We start from the raw sequence: 16,218 nt of genomic DNA, 5'->3' as shown, positions 1-16,218 counted from the left end.
TAGCTTTTCACTGTACTGAGAAAGGCTCTGACTTGTTCCTTCTTTACTACACATTAGAAGTAAAACAAACAAACAAAAACAGCTGTCCTGGTTGCAGAAGTGTTATTGAAATTAGTGCAATGTGCAATTCCTGGCAGAAACAAGGGAGGGATGGGGAAGTGTGTGTGTGTGTGTGTGTGTTTATAGATCTCACAAAAGTGATTGAGGAAGGAACTGGGCTAACTGGAGAAAACCTGAAAAAGTAATTTTTTTTCAAAAAATTTATCATAAGAACTTTATAATTAAAAATTGTATTCAAGTTGTGCATTTCTGCATAGTCTGGCTTGTCTCATTGCTGAAATAGATTTCTAATCTTTTGTGTTATTATTAGACCACAGTATACCGAGGATACTAGGCGAAGTTAACAGGGTAGCATGGCTTGATTTGTTTTAATAAACATTGGATAAAATTACTGGTTTCGGTAGAGTGGTCTGATTTGCAACTCCCCGTGAAAATCCGCCTTTTGACTCATGCACATTGGGATCAGAAGAGAAGCAGCTCTTTTTCGTGGCACCTCCAAGGCTGTCAGCTGCTTCAGGATGAAATTAAACATCTCTTTCCCAGCCACTGGCTGCCAGAAACTGATTGAAGTGGATGATGAATACAAACTCTGTACCTTTTATAAGAAGTGTATGGCCACAGAACTTGCTGCCGAAGCTCTGGGTGTAGAATGGAAGAGTTGTGTGATTTGGAACTAGGTTTCCCCATGAAGCAGGGTGCCTTGACCCATGGTTGTGACTGCCTGCTACTGAATAAGGACATTTCTGTTATAAACCAAGAAGGACTAGAGAAAGAAAGCACAAATCTGTTTGGGGTTGCATTGTGAATGCCAATTGGAGTGTTTTTAACTTGGTCACTTTGAAAAAAGGGGAGAAAGATATTCCTGGTCTCACTGATACTTCTGTGCTTTGTTGCCAAGATCCCAAAAGAGCTAGCAGAGTCCGCAACTTTAATTTCTCTAAAGATGATGTCCTTCAAAATGTTGTGAGAAAGCCTCCAAATAAAGAAGGTAAGAAACCTAGGACTGGAGCACCCAAGATTCAGCATCTTATTACTCCATGCGTCCTGTGACACAAACATCGGCATATTGCTCTGAAGAAACAGCATGCTAAAAATATAAGGAAGATGCCACAGGATAGGCTAAGCTTTTGGCTAAGAGAATGAAGGAGGCCAAAGATAAATGCCAGGAACAGATTGCCAAGAGACGCAGGCTGTCCTCTCTGAGAGCTTCTACCTTTGAGTTCAGTCAAAAAATGAGATTTTCTAAGAGTAACAAATAAATAAGATCAGACATTAAAAAAAGATGCAAACTTCTCTTCTTTTTTAAAGTTGTATATGCAGAGAGTGGAAGGAGGCTTGGATAGACTATCAGGGACCATGCCTTCTAAATAGTTTTGCCCATAATGAGCCTTCTGACTTAAGGTGAATTCCTTAACCTCTTTGGGGCCTGTTACTTTATATATACAATTATAGGAAATGGACTTTATGATTTTTTTTCTTAATGATTTAGACATTCCCAAAAATCTATAAGATCTGAACAAGAAACACCAGCTGAGGGCTGTTTGTTTGGCATTGTTCTTTGACTTACTTAGCAAGTGAATAACAGGGACACCAAAGATTATTCGTCTTTGTCCATGCTCAACAAACCGTGTTGAGATTATGTCTCTTTGACAGATGGAAAATGGTTTTGATGAGAAGAGGAATGACTGAATCAGTGATTTTCTTGTTTGTTAAGCTGTTCACAGTGCACTAGCTGGAAATCAGGAGTTTAGCCACACATGACAGTAACCTTTTCAAGTTATCTCTGTCTCTCTTGGTGACAAACTGATTTAAGTTCACAGGTAGTTCACAGGTATCTCGGACACCTCTGAAGCAACCATTAGTAAAGAGACTTGATGACTCCTGTCTAGATGCTGTGCTTAAGGGTGCATATCCCTAGCTCTTTCCCAGAGCTTGGAGAAATGACTGATTCAAATATTTGATGTGCAACTACAAGAACTCACTTATGAAAGTTACACTAGCATCTGAGAATGCTTGTATTGTTTCTAATTGTAAATAATTCCCTGCCTTAAATTACCTCACTGCACAAAAATGTCTTGACCCAAAATGTCCATATCAAGGGCTTGATAGAGATATAGCCTAAGATTAAAATTTCCAGGATGAATAATGATGTGACAGGTTATTGTCATTTATTGGATACTTATCATGTGACAGGTATTATGCATTATATGTGCATTGCCATTTATAGGTATTACCTCATTTTAATGTTTAACAAGAATCTTATAAAGAAGAGACTACTATTTTACCAATTTTGCAGATACTGTAACTGAGGCTCAGATGAATTAAGGGAATTCTCCAATTTAAATGTAGAAACTGTTAGAACTAGAAATTATGTCTAAGTCAGTTTGACCAGAAAGCTTTGTCTTTACCAACACTACACAATTCTATCTCAGCAGGTCATCTTCCTCCTGCCCAGGAACAAACTTTCTCACCTCCAGCAGGTCATGCTGTAAGTGCAAAGATGCTTTCTTGAACACAGGTGTACTCTGAATGATACCGTGTTGCTGCCTTATTAATTGAGTATTCTGAATTTTTTTCCCCAGTGACCAGCCAATGGAAAATACCTGAAGTTACACATTTTCATTTATACAGAGACATTACTATTTCCTACATTTAGGAGATTCCTCCAAATTTAAACAAACATTTTTCTTCCTGTTGAAAACAAAAGTGCCTCTCAGCCAACAAATGAGCCAACTCTCTCCCCAACAGGTCTTATAATTTGCAGATGCTTGAAAGTGAATGAAGATCAAAAGCTTTCTTGTAGACCACTTTTCCCTCTGGGAGACATTTGAGCATGTTGAGAATAAGTATCACTTAAAAAATTAATAAAACAAGATGGATTTAAATATGTTTGAAAAATAGGTTGCACAAACATTATGCCATCTTGTGCTATTCATTCTGTGCTTTTAGGCACCCAGTGAATAGTTCTTTCCTGCAGCTAATCCAGGCTTTCTGTGCACATAGGCTTTTGTAGTACAGAACATCTCAATTTAACCACAAAGATCATTACCACACAACACATCTGTACATTGCAGAAAGCTCCACAAAAAGGTATGTGTCCTTGCAGATAAGGATGGTCCCATTTAGATTAACTGAAAGAAAAACAAGCCTAACAATGGATGTTGCCTTTAAAAAATAAATAAACTGATTTTCAAATAACATCCCAAAGCCACTGTGGGAATAGCTGTCATTCTGTCAAACAGAGTTGGCCTAGTTTGCAGTGGATCATCTTAAATGGCAAGGGCCAAATGCGTGCTTCAAATTCCTAGCTGAGTTTTCTTCTGCAGGCATATGGACTTTTGGACCATCTTTTTTGTTAGGATTAGGGTTAGTATTTTCTGTCTTGTTTATTGGATTTACTTAGACCCAACTAGGACCAGCTCTAGATAAAACTATAATGGATTCAGTAAGACTTATTTAAAGTATCCCCTAATCTTCCTTTTAAAGCACCCTCCTCCAGGAAGCATGTTGCGTACCCCAGTTCTGAGAGGAGGAGTATTGGTGTATTGCCTGTCACTCTAGCTGCCCACCCTGGTAAACTCTGTTTAACCACCGCCACCCACATCTCTGGCCCCTACACATGTTCTGGAACATCCCTTTCACCTTGTCTTTCATTAGTGCTTACCCGACCAAGTTCCATTTTCCCTGGGTGACTGTGGCTAATGTGATAAACTAATGACTGATATTGGGTGAGCAAAACATTAGCATTTAAATAGGGACCTTTGGAGGAGATGCACTTAACAAGGAGGAGGTCTTCAGAGGGGGCAATTTCAGACATTATGACAGGAGCAGGTCAAAGATAATTTCGTCAGATGGGGCCTTGCGGTTATGACCAGGGGCAGCCCTAGTTTCGAGCCTTTCTCTCAGTCAGGATTTCAAACATTTATGGCTGGTTCCCAGCAGCTTTCACAGGACTGTTGACATAAGTGCTTTGACCCAAGAACTTTTCTTCCACTCCTTGAAGGCTCCCCCTTTCCTCCTTCAGAGGAGTATTCTGTTCTTGAAACAATTGAATATAGAACCAACCTGTCTTGAGGTTGGAAAGGAAACATGATTCACAATATGGCAAGTGGACATTTCCAAAGGGCCTTAAATCCAGGGCCCTGCATTGCATAGCTCTGGGGTCCCATCCACATAGAATCATAATGATTGCTGCCTCCTGGAAATTGGAACACAAAAAGGCTGCAGAAATCTGGATATGTGTGTGTGTGTGGGGGGCTCCTGAACAAAAGTGGGCTCCCTTTAACCTAACTAGGCCTATATGAGTTTTTACACCCTTGTTTTCTACAGGTACAATGAAGGTATCCTGATTTAGGGCTCAGTGCTCAGCATCATCATTTTATCCCTGAAATACTGAGAAAATAAGTTTGCTACATGAAGCAAAAACTATGAGGGTGCTTGGGACCATTTAACAAGTCTGCCTGAGGAATACCTATATGGGAAAGTGATACTGACCTAAGGCTATTTGCTTTATTATCTTTATTAATATATTTAATGTCCCCTCCCGGGTCCTTGGGATAAAGATGATGGGAGAGACATCTGTTCCAAAGCTGTTTCACTGAGTGGTGATTTTGATGACTTAATGCCTTTTCAGACTTCTGCTCCCACTGCTGTTCTTTGGTTTTGATTTTAAGCAGCTAAATGGGATCTCTAAGCCTTCCATTATGTCTGCCTTTTCTTTCTTTCTTTTTTTTTTTTTTAAATTCTTAAGAAATAATTCAGAACACGTCAAGGACAAATGCTTGAGTTATAGTAACTTTTAAAATTACGATTATTATTACAAAGCAACCCAAAGGATCTTTTAATTTCTTTGATTGTTTAAAGTAGCGCGGTAGAAACATGACAGCTTAGATGTGGAGAGAGTTTATAATTGAGCACAAAAGTCTGAGTGCTGGGACAACGCAGTTGATTGCTGGGATTCCCAGGGACTCCGGAAAGTGAAAGGGGTCAATAAAAGTTTATCGGAATTTGATAGCAGCCGCCATACAAACATCCAGATAAAACTACAGCCAATTACTATGTACAGCTTAATATGCCCTCCCTCCCTCCCCCCAAACTCCCCAAGTTCTGTGGAGATTTAAATCTTTCATCTGGAATAAAGATTTGGAGCGTAATGACCTGATTTAGCTACAAAGAAGAAATAAATCTGACAGCTGGGACCAGAACGGGTATTAATCTCTAGAGTTCACGTGAGCCTTTGTTTCTCCCTTTCAGTTTTTATGCAACAGGAACAAAAAAAGAAAAGGGAAGAAAAAAAAAGTGAGCAGCTCTGTATTTCAGCTTGAATTACATTGCTTGGGAGAAAAAGGGCAGGGAAGCGGGAGTGGGTGTTAGAGTTGAAAGGAAGATTTTCCATTCTTTAGAGACAGTGGGGAGATGCAGCTGAGCTAGTCCATTGCATGGTCTGCCCAGGGCTTCAGAAAAGACAGGCGGACAGGGAAGAGGCGTTCAGCAGGAGGAGCACCAGGGACATATGGATATGGTTTCTGATGACCCAGGCATAATTTAGAGGGACGTTTCACGATGTGGAGTCAGGTATTGAATGAGTAATTATTCTACTTTCAGTGTCGGGCTTGACCCCTGGCACACACTGACCCCAGGTGAAGACAGAGCCCACTCTGTAGTCGACCAAAGGATGGACTCTGAGCTAAGCCCTCTGAAGCAGCCGTAGCTTTTGGATAGATGACCTCTTTAGTTAGGCTTCTTACCGTTTCATACGGATGGAGAGCTTTTGGCTCATTTCCCCACTCCTTCCTTTGCTCAATGTGAAAACACCTTATAAAATATAATCATTTGAGGGTGATTCTAACAGTTCTAACCGACTTGGTGTTCTGAAAGAGGAAAAGAATATGGTTTTAAAGAACTTTAACTTTCGAAAGTGACTTGAGTACTGCCCTCTGCAAAGGGGTATATTGATTTAATGGTCACACATAATCCTGTGAAACTAGTCATGAAACAGACACTAATTTTAAGGAATAAGGCTGCTATTAAAATATGTCTCTGCACAGTAGGACAAACAGACATGATTTCCCCTGGGGGAGTAGATCTGTGCAGTCTTTGCCAGTCTATGAACTTGCTGTGTGTGTTAGTGACAGGTTGAGTACTTCAGGCCAAAGGACTTAGATTCCTAAGCAAATTCTCTAGGCTCCCACAGAAATAAGCAATAAAAACTGCCCTTCTGCATTTCTAGTTAACTTCCTTTAGATTTCATTGAGCCAAGAGTCAAATCCACCACGAGTAAATGTGTTGAGCATTGTCAGAGAACTGTATTAATGGACAAAAGCCCACTTTGAAGGTCATGAAGTATTTTTCTTACATGGGTGATGAATAGCAGTTTGAAATTTCCTTGGCTGTGTTATTCTGTGTGCTGAGGTGGTGGCAGCTTCCTCAGGGACAGCCTGCCTTGACTCATTGGACTACATGAGAAGCTAATAATTGAACTCTCTGCCATGGCAGGATCTTATAGATAAGTCATGAGATTTTCTCTAATAAGGTTTGCAAAGGCTCAGTTTTAACATTAGGAGAATGAGAACAATTAGGAGCTACAGCTACTCGTTATAACTAGTGTTCCAAATGAGCTGGGCTTGAACCCAGGGAAACTGTTACAATTTCATCCAAGACCTGTATGTATGACTGGAATAGAAACTCTAACCCACAGGGCTAGCAGATGTCCATAGGAAAGTGGGCAGCAGTCTGAGGGTATAGGATTAGGATGTGAAATTTCATTGGTAAAGTGTAGAAGTAGAATAAAGCAGAAGAGGTCTGGTAAAGACAAGATCATAGCATGTGGAGAAAACAAGCTGTACAAAGATCAGATAGGAAATAACAGCTGGTATACATTACCAGCAGAAAACATAATTTGTACACTTGTCTAATTATTTTCTGTTCTGTTGTTCCATCATTTCACAATTCATCATCCTGTCTAGTGAGTCTTCTTCCAATGAAATTAAAGCCAGCAGAAAGCCCAAACTTATAAGAAGTTTGGTTATTTCCCCACCTCTACCTTAGAAACAAAGGTGGTTTTGAGATATTGTGAGAGAGTCCAAATACTAAAAATGACAGCTCACAGTGAAAGGTAGAGAAGTCTGAGGCTGTAGAATCCCCCATTATAAAGCAGCCTGGGGCCATTTAGTGTAGGGGCAAACATCTGATAGCCATGAAGTTACTACTGTATTAAAGCATAGTGCAATAGTTAATTATTTTTACAGTGCTAACAGTCATCATGAAAATATGAAATGATGTTCGGTAAAAATTTAGGCTCTTAAATATATCTATATGGCACTTATTCTCTAATAACCCTGGATAAATTTACTGACTGCAATCTATTATTACTGTTATTTTTTTCACAGATATTTCTAAAGTAAAAACCTGCAGGCTAGCTCTTGCACAAATACTCATATAGTTTGAAGTAATAGGGACTAAATTGATAGGTTTTCAAGGATATAATAATGTGAGCAAAAGCAGTTTGATGGCTCTAGATATGTTAACTGTTTCCTACCTTTATTTACTTCCATCTTTACATTGCATATTTCTTATAAAAATTTAAAGCATACACATAAAATGAGAGAGAAAATATCTTCTTGTATATTATCTATAATAATAAAAGCATAATATGCAAATCGACCAAATAGCCGAACAGCAGAACAACTGTCCAGACGACCTTCCAGACGAAGCTGGGGCTGCGAGGGCCGAGGCAGCCGGGGCTGCGAAGGCCTACTCTTGCACAAATTTCATGCATTGGGCCTCTAGTACTTACATATTGATTCAAAAACTGATTCGACAAACTGGTTAAATGCTTTCCAACTTGTGTCATCTTCTTCAAATGTAACATTTTCCATGGCTTTTGAGGCTAGGATAAATAATCATGGAACCTCATTTTAAAACAAGGATTCCAAGAAAAACAAAAGGAAAAAAAAAACCCACCCTCTCATAGCTGCTTTAAAGATCCTGGCCTATATAATTTGCTGCTGAAAACAGTTCCTCACTGCAGGGAAAACCAATCAGTCATACATGCCCATGGATAAGCAGTAGCACCATGGTGTCATGTTGAATATTGAAAATGTCAGTGACTATTCACAGTGCCAGACCCAGATATTCTTAGCAACTCTATCCACACAAACAGTTCGTTAGATTAGGACAAAGAATGTTGGCAACATGGGTCGAGGAAAATTGGGTGTGCACTGAACACAAAGGAGCCTCCTCTAGGTCGTTGTGAAGGGGGAGCACTATTTTCCCTTGCCTTCAACACAAACTTTATTTTTATTGTTTAAAGTATCACATATAGTATTACATATGTCTCCTTCTCCCCCATTGACCTCCTCCCGCCCACCCCACCCCCAGCACATGGCCTCACAGCCCCTAGTGTCTGTGTCTATTGGTTATGCTTATATGCATGCATACAAGTCCTTTGGTTGATCTCTCACACCCTCCCCCGCCCCCACCTTCCCACTAAAGTTTGAGAGTCTGACAAACTTTTTGAAAAATAACCAAACAAACATCAAATCCACACTATGTCAAAACCAAAGAAATAAGACCTCACAACTGCCCCCATATTTAGGCTGTTTTCTTAGTCCATTTTCATAGCATAGACTCTAGTAATCAGATTTTAATGAAGGCCTTCACTTTGCTCTGAACCAAGGACTTCTTGGAATTGTGTACTGGGTCAAAAATGTAAGCCAATTCCATCTGCTCTATTTCATCCTGTTGAAAAATTACTAATACATTTTCTCTAAATATTGAATGATCTTTTTCTAGTCAAGTGCAGAATGGGTTTTCAAAATGGTAGGCTGTGAAATACTGCTAATGGGGTCCTTATATAATAAACCCTGGAGTAACAGAGCTAGTTGTTTTTGCTTTATGTTCTCTTCAGGAACCAGTTCTTTATGAGATTTCAATAAATATTAACTAATTAGGGCTATAGCTATGGAAGCACAGCCAAAGGCTAAGTGGCGTTTTCAAGGTTGTAAAACGTGTTAGCAAGGAAACCTGGGATTGAAATTAAGAGTTCTTAACCTCTTCCTGGGGCTTGAATCACTACATCCCTCTATTTCCTTAATCACATATAACCACCGGGTTCTTTAGCAATTCTTAATCCAGTGCTCAGTTAGGCAAAATTTGGAAACCTCCCGGCAATGACCTGTTTTTCAATGGGAGAACATATTTACTTCCAGCTGGAACACATCAAGACAGGCCATTTCTCTTATAGCCCCATTTTTGCCAAAAGACTGGAAAATAGCTTATTAGTGAGTCTAACATCTCAAGAGTCACAACAACAGCTGCACTGAATATAGAACACACAGAATGACTGGGCGCTGTGAAACTGGGATGACTGAAACCAATGCAATGATAATTCCAGGCGTCACTTTGATCTTTTCAACTAGAGGGCAAGTCAGAAGGAAACTTGAATGTTTACATGCTCAGATTGACTTAGATTGTCAGTTCATTTGTACATTATCCTTGTAGCCTTTGTGTATGTGCTACTTGAGATCATACATTAATAATAGAAGTTTATGACTGTATCTTATTTTTAGAACCTCTCTATAGTTCATATTTTAAGACTCTTAATTAGGCCAAACAGCACATTGGAAATATAAACTCAGTTTAAAAATATATGGGTAATAGTCATAAAATTCAAATACTCTATGAGATCAAAGGAAACTAGGTTAAAATAATACATTATTTGTAATATGCATTCCCATCACACTACTGAATGTTTAGTAAAATTTAAGGAATTGAGTAACTTAGCAATTATATTATTTACCAAATATATAGATTTAATGGTTGCAGTTTTCATATTTGCATTTTAGCCAGTTGGCTATAGCATTTATAGAAAGTCTGCTGTGTTCTGGACATGTATAAAGACTGAAAAGGGAAAACATTTCAATCCTCTAGTGTTTCATTTCTTTAAAAAGTTTTATTCTTGTTAGCTTAACAAAAAGATTTAACATGTGAAGGCAAATGCTATCACCCAGTCATTTAATTGCTGCTGAGATACCGACAGTTCAGATTTGATAGTTTAAAATAGGAAAAATCTGTAACCTTTTAAAAAAATTTCTCTATTGATTAAGGTATTACATATGTGTCCTTATCCTCCCATTACCCCCAATCCCCCCGACTCATGCCCTCACCCCCCTGTTGTCTGTGTCCATTGGTTAGGTTTACATGCATACATATAAGTTGGTTGACCTCTCCCCCTCACCCCTCACCCTCCCCTACCTTCCCTCTGAGGTTTGACGGTCTGATTAATGCTTCTCTGTCTCTGGATCTGTTTTTGTTCATCAGTTTTTGTTCATCAGTTTTTGTTCATCAGTTTTTGTTGTTCATTATATTCCATAAATGAGTGAGATCATGTGATATTTATCTTTCTCTGACTGGCTTATTTCACTTAGCATAATGCTCTCCAGTTCCATCCATGCTGTTGCAAATGGTAAGAATTCCTTTTTTTTTTTTTTTTTTTTTTTTTTTTTTACCACAGTATAGTATTCCATTGTGTAGATGTACCACAGTTTTCTAATCCACTCATCTGCTGATGGGCACTTAGGCTGTTTCCAAATCTTAGCTATTGTAAATCGTGCTGCTATGAACATAGGGATGCATATATCCTTTCTAATTGGATATATAACCTTTTTAAAAATTTGATTTTATTTCTAAGTTGGTTCAATTATGGCAACTGGTGTACATCTAATAAACATTGTTTCAGTAGTATATACACAATCAGAATGTGTATATCAGAGACATTTAAAAATATTTATTGAAATATAATGATTTATATTTGTGTGGTATGTAAACACTACTCCTAGATGTATTATATAACCAAACTAATTACAATATCTATATAATAAAAGCCTAAGTGACCAACACAGCGGAACGACCAGAATGACTGGTGGCTATCATGCGCATTGACCACCAGGGAGCAGACACTCAATGCAGGAGATGCCCCCTGGTGGTCAGTGTGCTCCCACAAGGGGAACACCCCTCAGAAGCCAGGCTCACAGCTGGTGAGTGCAGCGGTGGTGGCAGGAGCCTCTCCCGCCCCCACAGCAGTGCTAAGGAGCAGCGAACTGAGCAGTAAGGAGCAGCGAGCAGGCGGGTGGTAAGGAGTGAGGGATCCTGGATTGTGAGAGGGTTGTCCGACTGCTGGATTGGCCAGCAGTCAGACATCCCCCGAGGGGTCCTGGACTGTGAGAGAGTACAGGCTGGGCTGAGGGACTCCCCCTCCCCAGTGCAGGAATTTCATGTACCAGGCCTCTAGTAAATAAATAAATAAAAAGAAATGAAAATTCAAAAATAATTTTTATGGCCTTGTTTTAAAAAATAACTTTTGGTATTTCAGTTACAATTGATATACAATATTATACTAGTTTTAGGTGTATACCATAGTGATTAGACATTTATATAACTTATGAAGTGATCACCCTGTTAAGTCCAATACTCATCTGACACCATGATGAGTTCTTACAATATGATTAACTATTGTGCTCAAAATTGCTTTCTATGAGTTTGTTTCTGTTTTGTTTGTTTATTTTGTTTTTTAGGTACTACATATAAGTAAGATCATATGGTATTTGTTTTCCTCTGTCTGACTTATTTCACTTAGTACAATACCCTTTATCTCTATCCATGTTGTGGCAAATGTCAAGATTTTATTCTTTTCACAGTTGAGTAATATTCCATTGTATATATGTACCACATTTTCTTTATTCATTTGTCTATTGGTGAACACTTAGGTTGCTTCCATATCTATTCCTGGTCAACATCCTTCCTACCAGTCTTGATGTGGCTTCTTCAGTATTTCCTTAGTTATAGTGCTTTAGTTCAGTTAGTCTGCATGCAGGTCTCAATGATTGTTGTTCTGCAGTTTAGTTGTAATTTAATGTGGTCATGGCATGAGGCTAGCAAAACTTTTACCCACTATTCACCATCTTGATTGGAAGTGGCTGATAGCCATTTAATGTAAATAGGTTTTTATTTCAATTGTTATAAGAAAACAAAACAAGAAAACTGCAATAATAATATAAAAAAGGAACATGATACATTGTTCCTTTGTGCACATTGTCTCATTGAATACTACAGTGCTGGGGTCCAACCCCAGCAGGTCCAGGGGTCCCCAAAGGTGTGGACGGAGTCGGCGAAGAAGGAATGACATGGAGACAGTGTTCAGTTGATCAGCAGCCTAGCCAGGATCTCCAGCCAGGATCTCCAGCCAAGTTCTGGTCTGGATCTCCAGAGAGGTTCTGCTTAGGATCTCCTGCCAGGGTCTGTGTCCATGTTCTCTTGCTAGGTTCTCCAGGTTCTCCAGCCAGGTTCTGTAGCCATGTTCCCTCTCTAGGTTCTCCAGCCAGGTTCTGTCCAGGTTCTCCAGCCAGGTTCAGTCACTAGGTTCTAGTCAGGTTCTCTTGCCAGTTTCTGTAGTCAGGTTCAGTCCAGGATCTTTTGCCATGTTCTCTCGCTAGGTTCTGTCTCTAGGTTCTGAGGCCAGTTTCTGTCCAGGATCTTTTGCCATGTTCTCTCCAGCGAAGTTCTTCTGTCTCTAGAGAACGTTCTGTGTAGGTTCTGTGCCTAGGTTCTGTCTCTCCTGGTTCTCTCTTCTAAGTTCTGTATTCTAAGTTCTGTGTTCTGCTGTCTTGTTACATCTGTATTTATACCAGTTGATTCAATCCTATCAATCTCTATTTCAAAGGTTAGGACGTTTCTTATCTCCACTCCAGGGAGTAAAGATTATGTAGCTTAAGCATGATTGTTCGTAAAGTGATTAATTACCCACCTGGCACTTAGTTAAGAGGTTTTATTCCCTCCCTAACTTCAGGGGAAAATCCCTACCTGGGGAAACAACCTTTCTCAGAGACCTTGGTTAAAACACATAGTGCCAAGAAGGTGAGCAAACATATTAAGAACAGTATGCCATATATGCCAGGTCCCTTGAAACAGCAAGCATGGACCGGCTCCCGGCACTACAGTAGTAAACCAGTGAGTCAGAGACTAATGATTTTTTAGCTGAAGAAACTGAGTCCCAGGCAGAATAATATCACATGGCTAGAAACGGACAGGGCCAGGCTTTGAACTCAATTCAGTATGATGCTAAAACTTTTTTATGCTTTCCTTTGTTAAATGTTGAAAGATGTGACAGAGGTGTATTCCAGTCTGGAGTGCTATAGATATGTCAAAATGAAAGCCTTCACTTTTATTATTAAGTGTACTTAATAAGATTGTAGTAGATGTTATTTGCCCACTCATTTGCCTGAAAGATCAGTAGAACAAAGGGGGATTACAGAAATAATATATATGTGAGCCTATATGTAGTTTATTCTTAAAAGTACATGGATGCTGGGGGCAGGGTACTTATTTTGTAAATGTGTGTTATGAGTCATGTACTGTAGAATTCTATTACCACTTTCATTAAGAAATAATTTCCTGCTGTATGCATATTTCTTATAGAGATACCTGCAGTTTAAAGGGCATCTCCAAAAAGTGTTGTGATTTTAAGATTGAAAATAAATAACTAAACTAATCTTGAGATACAATATTGAAAGGGCCTTGAAGAAAAAATGTAAAACCATGGATAGCAATTCTTAATAATTACATTTGTCTTACTAGTCAAGATCACAATATGGTCTGGAAATTGGAGCTTTCTTTTTAAGGTTGTCTATGAAAATGAAAATACCCGAGAAACTCTTTGGCATGATAGAGGAATACAAGGATAGCAAGTGGCTTTCAGTTCTATTGACAACTCCCGTTCACTAACAGTTGCTGTCTGGAAAAGCATGGTGTTGAGAAGAGCTCTGAGATGCTGTCTGAGCTCAGGAAAGAAGGCTGTTTGAATTATTAATAATGTCTACCATGGATGAAACATTTGGGCACAGTTATACATGTGCCATGCATTACTTTGACTAGTACCTCCCTACCCTACCAAGTTATCATATTTTTGTTAGATATGAGATCACTGAAGACAGAGACAATGGGTAGAGTCCTGAATAGCCCCATCACCCTAAAACACACACACACACACACACACACACACACACGCACACACACACACACTTTTTCAATACTTACAGACTCATAGGAAGTTGTAAAGTAATAGTACAGAGTCCCATGTACCCCTTTCCCCAGCTTCTTTCAATGGTGACATTTATATATGTATATATGTATATACGTATATATGTATATATGTATATACTCTCTATTTTTGTGTCTTCATCAGTGTCAAGTGCCCAATTAGACACTCCACAGAAATGTGTTAAATGAATGAAAACATAGGTTGAATGAATACTGAAGTCAGTGAAATGCATTCTGTATTTTTTAGGGAATTTTTACCCGCTTCCTAAAGAAACAGGGTTGAGTGTTCCCAAAGCTTAAAAATTAGGCAAAGACAGTATGAGAGGCACTTCATTTAAACACAGGAAGAGTGGGAAAAACATAAAGCCCTGTTTAAACTGTACACAGAAGAAGTTGGGATTATAAAAGGGACAGGGGATTGTGAACTTTAAAAGAAGGGCAGTGGCTCAAATCTCAGTTCAATAATGTCAAACTGTGGATTTCTTCAGTCTCTTGGCAGTTGAAAAGATAAAGTCTAGTATATTTGGGTGTATATTCAGAATGCTCTTGCCAGCTTCTCTCTTACAGGCAAAGAGAAGCTGGGTGCGATGAGTAAGCTGGTGAATCGTGGAGGTTCAGTGTGGGATGGAGAAGCAAAATGGAGTGTTCTTATCTAGGGAGGAGACAACTAGGCTGCAAGAGATCTGGGATGTTGTTTTGCAGAGTGCAGTCATAGGTTTGTTTGGGTCTTTAGAAAATACTGTTTGGAAATTATTCATGTAGCAATAGCATGAATTAGTGATTCAAACTTATGGAAACAATCAGAGTTTTAGCTCTCTGGAACTGTGATGTCAGTGTGAGCACACATGCAAACACACACCATTAAACATTCAGTAAACATAAATACTGAATGCAAGGTTTACTTAAAATTTAGAGCATTTAAAAAAGTAATCTGAGAAAGTTGATTCCTTTTTTCTTTTTTCTGTTGGTATTTAATTTTAAGCTGCTTTATCTAACTTTCAGGCTCATCCTGGTTTTTAACTCAAAGCCAAATGCCAGACACCATAGATCTTGAGACTTATCTGTCTTGTTGACTTCATAGTCACCGTTTAGCTTTAATACTATTCATCCTCATCTTGACTTTCCCCTTTAATTTGTTTCCCAGCTTCCTTATCTTCTCCCTTTACCTTCCCATAGTTGCAGCAGGGAGGAGCCATGCAAATAATTTTATTTTAAGCTTTTCTGTTCATTGTGTGATTAAACTCCCTTTGAAGTCTGTGTAATTGGACGCTAAATGACCTGTAAGAAATTAAAGGGTACTGGATTTCATGATACTGGCATCCAAAAGATATTCTTTAAACTGGTTAGGGGAAAATTAGCCTTCCATTAGTAGAATGAAATCAAAGTTGTCTGTGTGTTCCTAACAAATAAATTAACATCCAATATTTCTCTTTCCAAAGGACTTGTATGCATGCATATAAGCCTAGCCAATGGACACAGACAATAAGGGGGTGAGGGCATGAGTAGGGAGGTGGAGGGGCAATGGGGCAATAAGGACACATATGTAATACCTTAATCAATAAAGAAAAGAAAATTCTACATATGTCACACTAGAAGCCCGATGCACGAAACTCATGCAAGAGTAGGCCTTCCCTCCCCCAGCTGCCAGCACTGGCTTCCCTCTGGCACCCAGGACTCGGGTTTCCTTCGCAGCCCCGGCTTTGTCCAGAAGGTCGACGGGTCTAATTAGCATATTATGCTTTTATTATTATAGATCTTTCCATATCTTTTTCTTGGAGCAGGGTGGAAGCTGGGAGAAGACAAATGAGGGGGCATCACACTTCCTCACCAGTATATTGCACTGGTCACTACTGGTCTTGGGTGCCTTGCGTCAGAGGAGCAGGAAGCCACAGTACTTCCCCCCGAAATGGGACAAATCTCCAGCGAGGGAGCAAAGTCACACGAAAAGGGAACTGCATGTTTGTTCACATGGTGTCCACACAGGCACCAGTGTGATTGAAGTTAATTAAAAGCAACACCAAACAGAGAAAGACATGCTTTGATGCCAAACAACTGGTTTTCGCT

The 16,218-nt window shown here is 39.2% G+C and overlaps 1 pseudogene; it reads left to right on the top strand.

Moving 5' to 3' along the window:
- Positions 1-578: 578 nt before the first annotated feature.
- LOC118660368 lies at positions 579-2,688 on the top strand (annotated as a pseudogene).
- Positions 2,689-16,218: the final 13,530 nt, after the last annotated feature.

This window comes from Myotis myotis, unplaced genomic scaffold (assembly GCF_014108235.1).
Source record: "Myotis myotis isolate mMyoMyo1 unplaced genomic scaffold, mMyoMyo1.p scaffold_m19_p_7, whole genome shotgun sequence".
NCBI classification, from domain to species: domain Eukaryota; kingdom Metazoa; phylum Chordata; class Mammalia; order Chiroptera; family Vespertilionidae; genus Myotis; species Myotis myotis.
This window is presented reverse-complemented; position numbering and strand designations above follow the sequence as displayed.